The 12,221-nt window shown below is 46.5% G+C and overlaps 1 protein-coding gene across 6 annotated transcripts in view; it reads left to right on the top strand.

The window, feature by feature from the left end:
• The window catches only part of Lama1 (laminin subunit alpha 1), a 132,103-nt gene that overhangs the window by 15,720 nt on the left and 104,162 nt on the right, over positions 1 to 12,221 (top strand). The window contains exons 1-2 of one of the 6 annotated variants that reach the window (XM_021265233.2): positions 9,392 to 9,775; positions 10,375 to 10,500. The exons of 4 other annotated variants lie outside the window; for them this stretch is intronic. The gene's annotated coding sequence lies outside the window, so the exon portion shown is untranslated. Of the gene's footprint in view, positions 1 to 9,391; positions 9,776 to 10,374; positions 10,501 to 12,221 lie in introns of those variants that run through there. One more of the 6 variants, XM_021265234.2, reaches the window with a different exon arrangement.

Genomic DNA, 12,221 nt, shown 5'->3' with positions numbered 1-12,221 from the left:
TCCCGCACCTAGTCAGGGTCGGCGCAGAGCCTTGGGGTTGCAGCAGCAGAGGGGCTCTGTGCAGCTCCCTTAGGTCGGGGTTGTTGATTCTTTTTGCTAGTTCCCGTGCTGCTGAGGTTTTGTTCATAAAGTCTTTTCCTATGCCAATGTCTTCAAGAGTTCTACCTAACTTATCTTCCAGCAAGTTTAGTGTTTCCATTTTAATATTTAGATCTTTAATCCACTTGGATTTTAGTTTAGTGGATGGTGAAAGATAGGAGTCTAGTTTTAATCTTTGGCAAGTTGAAATCCAGTTTTTCCAACACCATTTATTAAATAGGCTATCTTCCTTCCAGTGAGGATGGTTGGCTCCTTTGTCAAAGTTGAGGTAGCTGAGTATGTCTGGAGTTGTTTGTGCATCTTCTAATCTATTCCACTGATTCTCGGGTCTGTTCTTTTGCCAGTACCATGCTGTTTTTATCACAGTGGCTTTGTAGTATAGTTTCAACTTGGGGATTGTGATACCCCCAGCCATGTCTCTGTTGCCTAGAATTGCTTTTGCTATTCTAGGTCTCTTCTGGTTTCAAATGAAGTTTTGGATTGTTTTCTCTAGTTCTGTGAAATATACTGTTGGAATTTCAATAGGGATTGCACTGAATCTGTATAGCAGTTTTGGAAGTATGACCATTTTCACTATATTGGTTCTTCCTACCCAGGAGCAAGGGATGGGTTTCCATTTTCTTATATCCTCTTTGATCTCTTTTTTCAGAGTGTTGTAGTTCTCTCTTTTTAAAATTTATATATTAATTGGTACATTTTAGGTATACAATACGTTTACATTTATCATTGGGTGTTTGTACCTGTACATGATGCATCTTAGTTCTTATTTTTTCCCCATTACCTATGCACCCTTCACCCCCACCACCCTTCCCTGTTTACATAGACTTTGTTTCCATTTTTTTTTTCCTTTCTGATAATTTTTCCTTTCCTTTCTTCCCTTTCCCCTTGCCCTCCCACCACCCCTCCACCTTTGGACCTTTTCCTATTTCAAATTATTAATTATTCATTTTAATCATTTTCATCCTTATTTACACTTTCAGTTTCTCACACTAGAGATACTATTTGGTATTTACACGTGTGTCCTATTTATTTCACTTAAGAGTATGGCCTCAATATGCATCCATTTAGCTATAAATGACTCTAGTTTCTTGTTCTTTATGGCTGAGTAGGACTCCATTTTATTTAAAAAAACACATCATCTTTATCCAGTTTCCAGTTGATGGGCAGTGTTGTAGTTCTCAATGTAGAGATCCTTTGCTTCCTTCGTTAGATTGGTTCCTAGATATTTCATTTTTTTGGATGCTATTGTAAAAGGGATTGTTTCCCTAATTTCTCTCTCAGTGAGTCTGTTATTTGTATACAAGAAGCCTGTTGATTTTTGTGTTGACCTTGTATCCAGCTACTCTACTGAATCTGTCAATTAAGTCTAGAAGTCTTTTGGCTGAGTTTTTTGGGTCTTCTATGAAGAGTATTATATCATCAGTAAATAATGACAGTTTAACTTCTTCTGTTCCTATCTTTATTGCTTTTATTTCTTTCTCTTTTCTAATTGCTGTGGCTAATGTTTCCAAAACTATATTGAACAGGAGTGGTGATAGTGGGCATCATTGTCTTGTTCCTGATTTTAGCATGAAAGTTTTCAGTTTTTGACCATTTAGTATGATGTTGGGTGTTGGTTTTTCACAGATAGCCTTAATCAGGTTGAGATAAAGACCATCTATTCCAATTTTCTGTAGGGTTTTATCATGAATGGGTGTTGGATTTTGTCAAGTGCTTTTTTTGCATCTATTGAGATGATCATATGGTTTTTGTCCTTGACTCTGTTAATAGAGTGTATTACATTTATTGATTTACTAATGTTGAACCATCCTTGCATCCCTGGGATAAATCCAACTTGGTCAGGGTGTATGATCGTCATACTGAATGAAGAAGCACTGGGCTCCCAGTTGGAAAGCTGTTTGAGTAAACTTGTGTTGCTTCTCTGAACTTCTGAGAGAGCATGTTTGGGGGCTCAGGCTCCCTCCCACCTTCGCCCCGCGGCCCCCATCTCACCTGTGCCTGGCTAGGGAGCGCACGGTCGTCTGCCTCCCTAGGAAGTTGGTTCCTGAGACTCCAGGTCAGCTGCAGAAGGGACTGGGAACAAGGTGCTGTGAAGAGGAGGAAACTCTGAGTCTGCAGTATGACATGTGGTGCACACATGTGATATGTTGTATGTAGTATGTAGAACAGGGACTGAAATAAATAGAGGTTAAGAGAGAGAGAAAGGTCATTTTTGACAAAGGCTACTGGGAGGTCAGAAATGGAAAGTGAAGTGCTGTTGGGTTTAGAAGCTGCTGGAGACCTTGAAAAGCGTACTGTGTGTTATTAAAAGGGGGAGAATCCCAGTTGGAGTGGAGAAGACGAAGGCAGAGTTGGAGACAGGGAGTGCAATTCTTATATACACGCCTAATCTAGTGAGGGTTACTGGAAAAAAGAGATAAACATCTTGCTAAAGCTGTATGTCTGTAGAAAGAGGTGGCAGCCTGATTTCAGGGGAAATGGACCACAACTGAGAAAATCCAGTGTTACCAGCCCCAGTAAGGAGAACAGCAAGATAGTGAACCTGCATGCCCGTGGTTGGACCTTTTACTGTAGCATTACACGTTTGTCTACTGTTAGTCCACAAGGGAGAGATGTCTCGGGTGATTTCTTTGTTAGGTGCCTCTCTGAGATACGTGCTGCAATAAAAGTAGCTCCAGTCCACTGGCTCTCACCCACCTTGCTCTGAGCGTTCTGGTGTTTAGTTAGAAGTGGAGACGCATTTGGCAAAAAGATTTGAACAGTCATCCTGGTCCAGGGACATTTATAAGGACAATTCCCCTTAAGCTACCACCAGACACATTCATAATTACATAATTTGGCTGGACACCGTGAGTTCCAGGCCATCCTGGGCTCCATAGGGAGTTCAAGGCCAGTCTAGACTACCTAGTGAGACCCTGTCTCAAAAAACAAACAAAAGTTATATAATTTGATATATATATATATATATATATATATAAAATATATATAATTTGAGGGGCTGGTGCTAAATGAAAATGGGGCCCCTTGTTTACATTTTTAAAAATTTCAAGATAGTTTCAGCCAAGCACCTTAGCAAGCAGCCCTGGGGTAACATAACACAGATGCTAAAGTTCTGAAGCACAAATCAAGTAAAATCTATACAGCAAAGTGCAGAAATGGCAAGAGAAATGGGGAGAGAGGACTAAGACCCTGGAGGGTTTGTAGAAAAGTTCATAGCTTTTGAAAGTGTTCAGGGCTGGTTTTCAAATACTAAATTGAGATTTTTACCTATTTGGGTAAATGGTATAAATGCTGCAAACATAATGATAGAATCAGCTTGGAATGAGCTGCGTTTTATCCAGCAGGGTTGTCTGTATTCCACCCAAAGCCTGTCACCCCCGCATTTGGGGTGCGGAGGCAGGAGGGTCACCGTGAGTTCAAGGCCAGCCTGTTGGTGTTCAGCACAAAGGTGGCACTTGCTTTCTGACCTTCCTGTTAGCCAACTCCATCCCTGACAGGACAAGGAAGAAAAGAGGGACACGAAGTTTAAAATTGGTGTGGGCGTCGTGGCGCATGTGTGTTCCATCTCTGTACAGTCATTATTTGGATCTGGTAGAATATTAAAATTTTTGTCCTTGGCGACAGAAGAGAAAACCACTTCATGATGAATGAATTCTACTTCTTTTCTCTTCAACTAAACTTGTTGCCGACCAAAACCTGCGGTCACCGATGTGAGTGTGAAGGCAGCTGCCTGGGGAGGAGTCGCAGATGCTGTCTTTCTGCACGCAGTCCTTGTACCTGACTGGTTCCCCAGCTGACAGGGCAAAGCTGTCCCTGTCAAGGACACCCTGAGTCCATTGCTATGGAGGTGGGGCTCTTGACAGCCCCCAGCCCCGCTTGCTCGTTTTCTGAGAAGAAACTTCTCTTCCTCACCCCACCTGAGGGAAAAGTGAGCTAGGTTAAATGCCAGATTCCCAGGGGCTTGGGTTTGGCCTTGCCTGGGTCTGTGTGTGTGATCTCTGGCGTGTTCTCTGATTCTCTCTCCCACTCTTTTTCCTCACTTCTTCTTTCTTCTTTCACTGTCTCTCCCTCCCTATCCCACCCCCTCTCCTTCCTTGCCTATCCCTCCCCTCCTGTCTTCCTTCCCCCACTTTTGTTCTTCCCTGGAAAGGGTGCACTGGAATCTCTCCAGCATCTTCAAGCCTTTCTTTCCTAGCAGCCATGAGTGATTAAATTGGTTTAGCCCCAAACCCGAGGGTTTGCTTTGGGCGGGGAGGGCGCTGTTCTCTCCCTGGGGCTTCGTCTCTGGCAGAGCCTAGGAGCTTAGAAGCAGTGACTCGGGTCACCTTCGTCAGACAAAACAAAACAAAAACTGTTCAAGTAATAAAATAACTAAATACTATTTTTTGAATAATTCTCCTTTGATGTAAAAGCCTAAACAAGTAAGACTGGTGTCTATCACATATTTAAACGTTAACTTTGATGTTTTAGGATTTAGCCATGTTGGAGTTCTGGTTTTTGATAGTACAAAACAAGTGCATTCGATAGTGATTAAAAATAAAATTTAATGTGTAACAAACAGTCACCACTACCTACCTGCGAGGGCAGACTCTGGCTGCCTGAGAAGTGGGCGCTGAGGCGATTCTGTCCTGGGACACCTGCGGTGCGGGCCAGACTGGGAGATGGGCCTAGCTGCGGCTGTCACCAGCCGACTTCTGGCACAGGAAGTTTTTAAATTTGTTTTCCAGGAAGTAGAAGGAATACATGCTCAAGTGATGATTAAAAAGGGATGAAAAAATAGCACGAACATTTGAATGTGAAAATTCGTGTTGCCCATTAATCCCCCTCCAGGTCCTTCCCTCCCTTTGAACACACACAGCCTGTAGTTTGTGCCGCTTTCTGAAGCAGCTCTGGAGTCCTCTTTCCTGAGTGTCTTTCGTTGCGCTGTCCTGGCCGCCTTGCTGTCCTGAATGCATCCACAGTGTTTCCCTTTTACGGCCCTTTAGGCTGTGGGAAAAGCCAGAAGTCGCACAGTGCAGCTGGTGAATAGGTGGATGAGGACACAGTGTCACCTTTTCATGAGCCGCCTTCCTGCTGGATGGCAGCAGCCTCCGCCGTGTCTTTCCTCCCACCTGATAGAGACAGGCGGGAGAGGACTCCAGAGGTGCCCGAGAGAGGGGCAAGAGCAATGGGACAAGTGTGCCGCAGTCAAGGAGGAGTGCGTGAAGGAGGATCGATGGCAGCGCATCTCATCCTGTAGTAAATGTTTAAGGGTAAACATTCTCCCTTGTATAACAGAGTGAACACAGAAACCCGGCATGCAGTTCTTTGTTACGATTGTGAGTGTCACGTACCATTCGGAATTGCACGTGCTCTGTTTTACACAGCTGGCGGGGTAGTAAGTTTATTTATTTACACCGGCATCGGCGTGCCCAGGGGGTTTCCACTCGGGACCTCCGTAGGATCTGTGGTCGGAGCGACTGCCCACCACAGGGCAGGGCGTCACTGTCACTCGGGGTAGAGTCCTGCTGGGAGGACTCCTGTGGTCCCCCGCGTCCCGGGAAGGGGCGGAGTGGTGGAGCTCAGTGCTGGTCCGTCCGTGCTGCTGCGGCCTTCGGGTGTGTGTGGCCCACGGGGAGGAAACGCGGTTTTGCTGATGCTTAATTTTTTGTTGTTGTTGTTGTCACGGCAAAATATTAGTTTCAAACTCAATCTTGGTCACTGATTGGTTAAATACATTCTCAGTCACTTTTTCTTTTTTTTTGGCTAAAAATAGTCCAAAAAATGTTGGTATTGGTAGCTGTATATTTATTTTTAAAATTTTCCTCTGCTTTCTCTCATCGTGACTGACCACACGAGGAAGTGCGTGTGTCTGTGTATAACGGATATGTTCCCCAGGGTGGCTCGAAGGACATATTAAAGGGCAGTATTACTTGCATCATTCCCTCCTTGCTGTGTACCGGAAGCAGAAGGACAGAGACAGGACAGGGTCGCAGGTCGAAGGTCGCACTGACGGTGTCCTCTCCATCTCAGAGCGGGGAAAGGAGGTGGAGTGTGAGGGCCCTTGTGCTTATCTTATGTGGTGTCATACAATTCTACATGAATTCTGTCAAGCTTGGTTTGGTAATTTTGTTTTGATCCAGCCACTAACACAGATTATTCAGATGTGAATAATTTTGGTGGTTTTTTTTGGTACCGGGGATCGAATTCGGGACCTTCCGCTTGCCAGGCAGGCAGCAGAACCACTGAGCTAAATCCCCGGCCCGTAGATGAGATTAATTTTAAGCGTGCCTCCTTCGTGGTGTGCCTGCGGTGTATCACTGCTTTTGGTGGAGGCAGTGAAGATGGGTCGGCCCCTGGAGGGACAGTGTGCTAGGACCTGCATGACGAGGCACGCCTGCAGTCGGGCAGAGGCTCGCTTGTCCTGAGGTGCTTTCGTTCCTCTCCCACCTCCATGACCTCTTCCTCCCCTTAACTCCTTGTTCTTCACCACTGTTGAGAAAAAGCAGAGTTCTCGGCCTGTTCAGTGCGAACAGGCATCTTTCGTTTTGCTTTTGTTGTACCCAGGATTGAACTTAGGACTTTCACCCTGAGCTCTGTCTCCAGCTCTTTTTTATTTTTTGTTTTGAGTCAGGGTCTTGCTAACATTGCTGAATTACCCATGCTGGGATTGAATTCATGATCCTCCTGCCTCAGCCTCCCAGAGTGCTGAGATTACAGGCATGTCCCACCACTCCTGCAAAGAGGGATTGTTAGCAACACTGTGTACCCATTCTTGGCATGTTTGTACCCGTAAAAACGTACATGACACAGAAAACCAACACGTGAAATACAGCACCACCCCTGGGTGTCGGGCTCCTTCCTGCTTTCTGAGTAAACCCTTCAGCCAAGGCCAGGCTGGGAACCCTGGTGGGCCCGGGACTGAGCTCAGGGCTCCCTGACTGCTAGTCCTGCTCCTACAAGGCCTGCCCTGCCCTGCCCTCTATGAGCAGGGCAGCTCCACCAGACCTTGGTTCTGATAGCATAGGTGGAGCACGTGTGACTGTCATCAGTGGGTCACACCAGGGCCGCACACAGATGGTGAGACACGGAGCTGTCTTCCCAAATCACCCTGCGACTGTCTTGTGCATGCTCCATGATCGTTCATCCATTCCCATGGGAGAACAGAGTGATAAAACCGGATTCTTACCACTCAGTTGACTTACAAAGGGATGGATTTAAAGGCTTGATAACTTGAATTTGATTTGTGCTCCCTCAGCCAGGACTTGTGACTCCTACCAAAACTGCCGGTCCCGAAGGCACCTTCGTCATCCTTCTGAGGAGTGTGCAGAACTGGATGGGCTCTTCCTTTTCCCCAGGAAAGGGTCAAGTTCAAAGTGAAGAAGCAAAGAAGAGCACGACAGCTTTCCATTTGTTTGGTTCCTTTATCCAGGAAGTCACAGAACAACGGCCAATTTTCTGTCTTTACTGTTCCGTTCACCGAATGGAGAAGAAATTTGATTTTCTCCTTTTCAAGTGATGAGAGAGGGCATGGAGGGCAGAGTTCCCTGAGAGTCTGTTAAAGTCGCATTCCCGACTCGCAGCACCTGCGACAGGGATTCAAGGTGCTCACTGACTCGCTGAGGAGGCAGAGGCTCTGAGAGGCTGATTTGCAGAGACAGAGTCCTCAATGTCTGGACTTCAGACCTGGGCTCTGTGCTTATCCCCGAAGTAAGAGAATGCGCCTGCCTCCGTCTGTTCATTCCCTCACCAGGCACTGCTGCGTGTTCACGTGGGCCAGGTGCCCACCGAGGGCAAGCAGAACAGGACTCCTGCCCTGAAGAAGTTCACAGTTTAGCCGCAAGTTGTTTTTATTTGGGGGGTGGGGATAACGGAGGGGAAGAAATGGGGTGATGGGTCAGTAGATTAATGCTTTCTGCATAAACGTAAGTGTGGTGGGGGGCCTGACCCAAGGTAGTACAGAAAAAGGCCATTCACCTTAGCCCAGGCTTCTAGCAAGTGCTGAGCTTGGCGTCAGAGATGAGAAGGGCATGAGTGGATACAAGAGAGGGAGGGGTAGGAAATTGGGATGGGTGTGAACCGGTGAGAGGAGCCGATGGGGGATTCTGGACTGGCACTGTCCGAGCACAGGCCCTGGCCGCCATGTACCACGATGGTGCCATAAGAATATTAATATAATAGGCCACAAAATTCCCACCCTTGAGTGGGACTGTAGCTGTCCTGATGTTGTAGCCCAGCACCTTCTGGGTTTCTGGTGATGCTGGTATGAACAAACCCACAGGCCTGTCAGTAGGATAAAAGTGTAGCACCGCTATGGTTTATGTCTAGATGTCCCCTGAGAGCCTCATGAGTTCACAGGCAGGGCTTTGGAAGGTGGCTGAGTTATGGGAGCTTATAGCTGACCTGCTGTTAGAAGATGGGGTCTGGTGGGAAGAGGCGGGGACCTGGAAGGGCTGTCTCCCTGCAGGGCTCCTCCCTTCTCTTTGCTTCCTGTCCACCATGAGGTGAGCAACTGCCCTCCGCCAGGCCCTTCTGCCATGCCACCCTGCCTCGGAGTGGCAGGCTGTGGACTGAAAATGTGAGCCACGGTGAACCTCTTCTACTTCAAGTTGTGGCTGTTGGGTATTTTGTCCCACCCATGAGGAAAGGCTGAGACAAGCACATAGAGTTACCTAGAGTACGTGGTAGTTGACAAGGATAATAGACGACTGGCTGGTGTATTCACTGTACTTGTATCATCCTTCTAAAGTGTGTGCCTCGTCTCCTCACTCAGTTTTATAAAAGGTTGGTAACACAGTGTGCTGGCTTCCAGTGGCAGCTTCATGTGGTTGCGAGGCCCTGTCCCAGGAAAGGCCCGTGGTCCAGGTCTGTGAATACTCTCTATGAGGGCTGCACAACCGCAGAACCTCCCGGTAATTCCCTTCTCGGAATTCGTACCCGTCACGAAGTGACATGGACTGGTTTTCTGCCTGGGTCATACCTAAGGGGTTTCCTTGCTTCAGAATCTCTCCTCTAATCCCTCTGCATTTCCAGTCTTACGCACAGCAAAGTCTGTCCTTCCCCCGATGGCAGGGGCCTTGGGGTCAGGACGAACTCGTCACTGACCTTAGTGTCCCTGCGAGGGACAGCGTAGAGCTGTCCCAAGACATTCTCGTGAACCATGCATTGGGCTATATCAAAATTCCTACCTGCCTTTTCTAGCATACCTGTAGTCCACAGATGCGTTGTTAAATACGAATTTACTCATTCCCCTACAACTTGTCATTAGAATATCTTCATACCGTGAGCCTGGCCTGTTACTTTACTAGGACACCTCCATGTCCCTGTCCTGGGAAGTTAGTCTGTGGCACCTGTCGTGTCAGAGGTGCCGGTTTGATTGGTCAGGTGAAGGCCAAGTTTCCAAAGAAACTCTGGGAAGCCCCAGGAGCCCCTAGAGAGGAATCATTAACCCGGCCAGAGGGTGTGCAGGAGGCTGCGTGACCACGTGGTAGCAGGGTGGCCAGGAACTTTTCAGCAGGCCACCGTGGTCCTGAGAGGCGGGAGAGAGAGGCCAAGCGCTCTGAAGAAGAACCGTGGTGCCCGGGGAGTGAGGAGGAATTTATTTCATGCTCCATGGACTTACGTGTCCTGAAGTCTCCCTGCTGCTTACATCTGTGCTTAGAGCGGTGACTGTTGTGTGTCTTGAACGGAGAAAAAGGTACAAAGGCAGCCCTATGACTGAAAAAATGACAGCTGTCACCAAGACCGCAGGACTGCGGGAGGGCCCCTGGATCACAGGGCCGGGCCCCGCCCTCCCTCTGCTGTGGCTTGGGTTTTAGGTGTGAAACCAAACTTCTCTTCTTGGTGGGCTCTTGATCCTCCTGCCCTTCCTGACTTTGATTTCCGACCCTACCTCCCGCCTGCTGCCCTGCAGTTGCTCTGTGTTGAAATATTTCCGTTCCGTCGTCTTTGAAATGATTCAGCAACCTGGGGGACTTTCCCAAAAATCCTCTTTACAACATGCTCTCTCCAGTCTGTTTCCAGCTTGCTTTCATCTGACACACGGGGGCCTAGCAGCAAGGAATCAGAGTTATCTGCGGAGTGGGAGTGAGTGCAGTATGTGTGTGATGAGTCCTTTTTAGTGAAGCTCCCCACCCCATGCTGGCTTCTCTGAGATTAAGTTTTAGTGAAAGACAACCGGATATTTTTATGAAATTAATCAGAAGGTTTTCTGCACAGCCAGTGCTAACAAAGTCATCTTTTCCTTCTCCTCCTCCTTCTCCCCTTCTCTTTTGCCGTGCTGGGGACTGAGCTCAGGGCCTGGCGCAGGCTTAGGCAGGAGTTCCACCACTGAGCACACCCCAAACTGGAGGACTTCAAAACCAACCCAGCACAAAGAACCACCCGGTGCTGATGGCTACAACTGAGATGTCACAAACTGAGGTGATGTTCGGTTTATGTTCTGAGGTGTAAGCCGCTTTCTCTCAGTGACCTGGGACAAAGACCGTAGCATAAGAGATGGGGCGGCCCCGTGACTGCCTGGCCTCCTGCACCCCACCCCAGTGACTACAGGGTGCTCTGCATGGGAAATGGAGAGTTCTCTGGAAGTCTGGCAGCCCTGTGAGGTGAATAAAGAGGAACCGGGTGCGCATGCTGCCCAGTTAGGTATTTGCTGTTGGTGGAGAAAGGCATTGTTAGTTCCAGTCCTGTGACCTTGGTTTTCCCCTCACTGGACCCGTCCACATACAGGGAACGGATAGGGCTGATGCTGCCCCAGATCCATGTGCATGTGGAATACGGAACACAAAAGGTGACCTTTGCTGCTTGGATAAAACACCACTTTTGGAAGCATGTTCTGCTTTTGATTAGCTCAGAAGAAGAATTTGAACCAGAGCACTAGAATATTGTGTTCATACAGGGCGGAGGATCTTACTTATCTCACAGTCAGACAATAAATATCACCTGCTGCTACCAGGCAACTACCCTGCTCAAGAGTTTACATGTCACTTTAGCAGCCGCGTCATCACATGAAATACATGTGTCAGCTAGGTGTGGTGTAAGCCCAGCTATGTGGGGGAGAGGCTGGGCAGGAGGGCCCCTTGAACCCAGGAGTTCACAACCAGCCGGGGTAACACAGTGAGACTACATCTCAAAAATCCAAAACAAAATCGAGTATCTAACTGCTGGTTTATAAAATTAATAATTTGGGGGAAATGGCACAATTGAGCATGATTCATTTGGTTTCTCATAAACTTTTTTTCTTTACTGTTTAATTTTAAAAGAAGTCCTTTTAAAGAAATATGATTAATGTAATGAACTTTAAGTTAAAAATGAAAATAGCCAGGCATGGTGACACACACTCGTGATCCCAGCACACAGGAGTCAGGGGAAGAAAGATTGTGAGTTTGAGGCCAGCCTGAACTGCATATTGAAAACTCTGTTTCAAGAAAAAGAAAAAGAAAATAAACATATTAAGCGTAGTATCTGATGTAAATCTGTGTTATGTTCCAAATTAAGAATAATACTCTAGAATATTAACTATTTTCTATTCAGGGGCGTAAAATCCAGCCCATTGACTTGAATAGGATCCTTCTGTCATGATAGAACTACTAATGGGTAATTCTGTTTTATATGAAAATTTTTTAGAGACCACCTAATAAAATTTTAAAAAGAGATGCATGGTAAGTTTGTTTTTAACATAGAAACTCTTGCAAAAATAAGTATTTTTAAAAATAATTTAAACGATTAAAATATTTTAAGAGAAAATATCATTGAGCAAATTAGTCACTACCTAAAAATGTAAAAATTGAAGATACAAATAAGGCCTTCTACAGAACTGAAATTATACTGTGCTATTTTTCAAATTTTACTGGAAAACAAATATTTCAGAAATAGTCTAACCAGAGCCAGGGATTTAGCTCAGTGGTTCTGACACCTGCCTTGCAAGCACAAGGTCCTGAGTTCGATCCCTGGTTAAAAAAAAAAAAAAAAAAGAAAAGAAAAGAAATAGCCTTGACCATATGTCTTTTATAGAAGACAGTATTGTATTCTGTAACCTTTGAAGGTCAAATCCTAGTAAATGAGAGAAACCCCACCGTGCTAAACCCCTCTCCATACTCTGTGGTGTCCATTCTGTAGATGCCTCCTCCACATCAAGTACACAT

The sequence above is a fragment of the Heterocephalus glaber genome, unplaced genomic scaffold (genome assembly GCF_053883595.1).
Source record: "Heterocephalus glaber isolate CG9 unplaced genomic scaffold, H.glaber_assembly_v1.0 deba00000331, whole genome shotgun sequence".
Taxonomy (NCBI): Eukaryota; Metazoa; Chordata; class Mammalia; order Rodentia; family Bathyergidae; genus Heterocephalus; species Heterocephalus glaber.
This window is presented reverse-complemented; position numbering and strand designations above follow the sequence as displayed.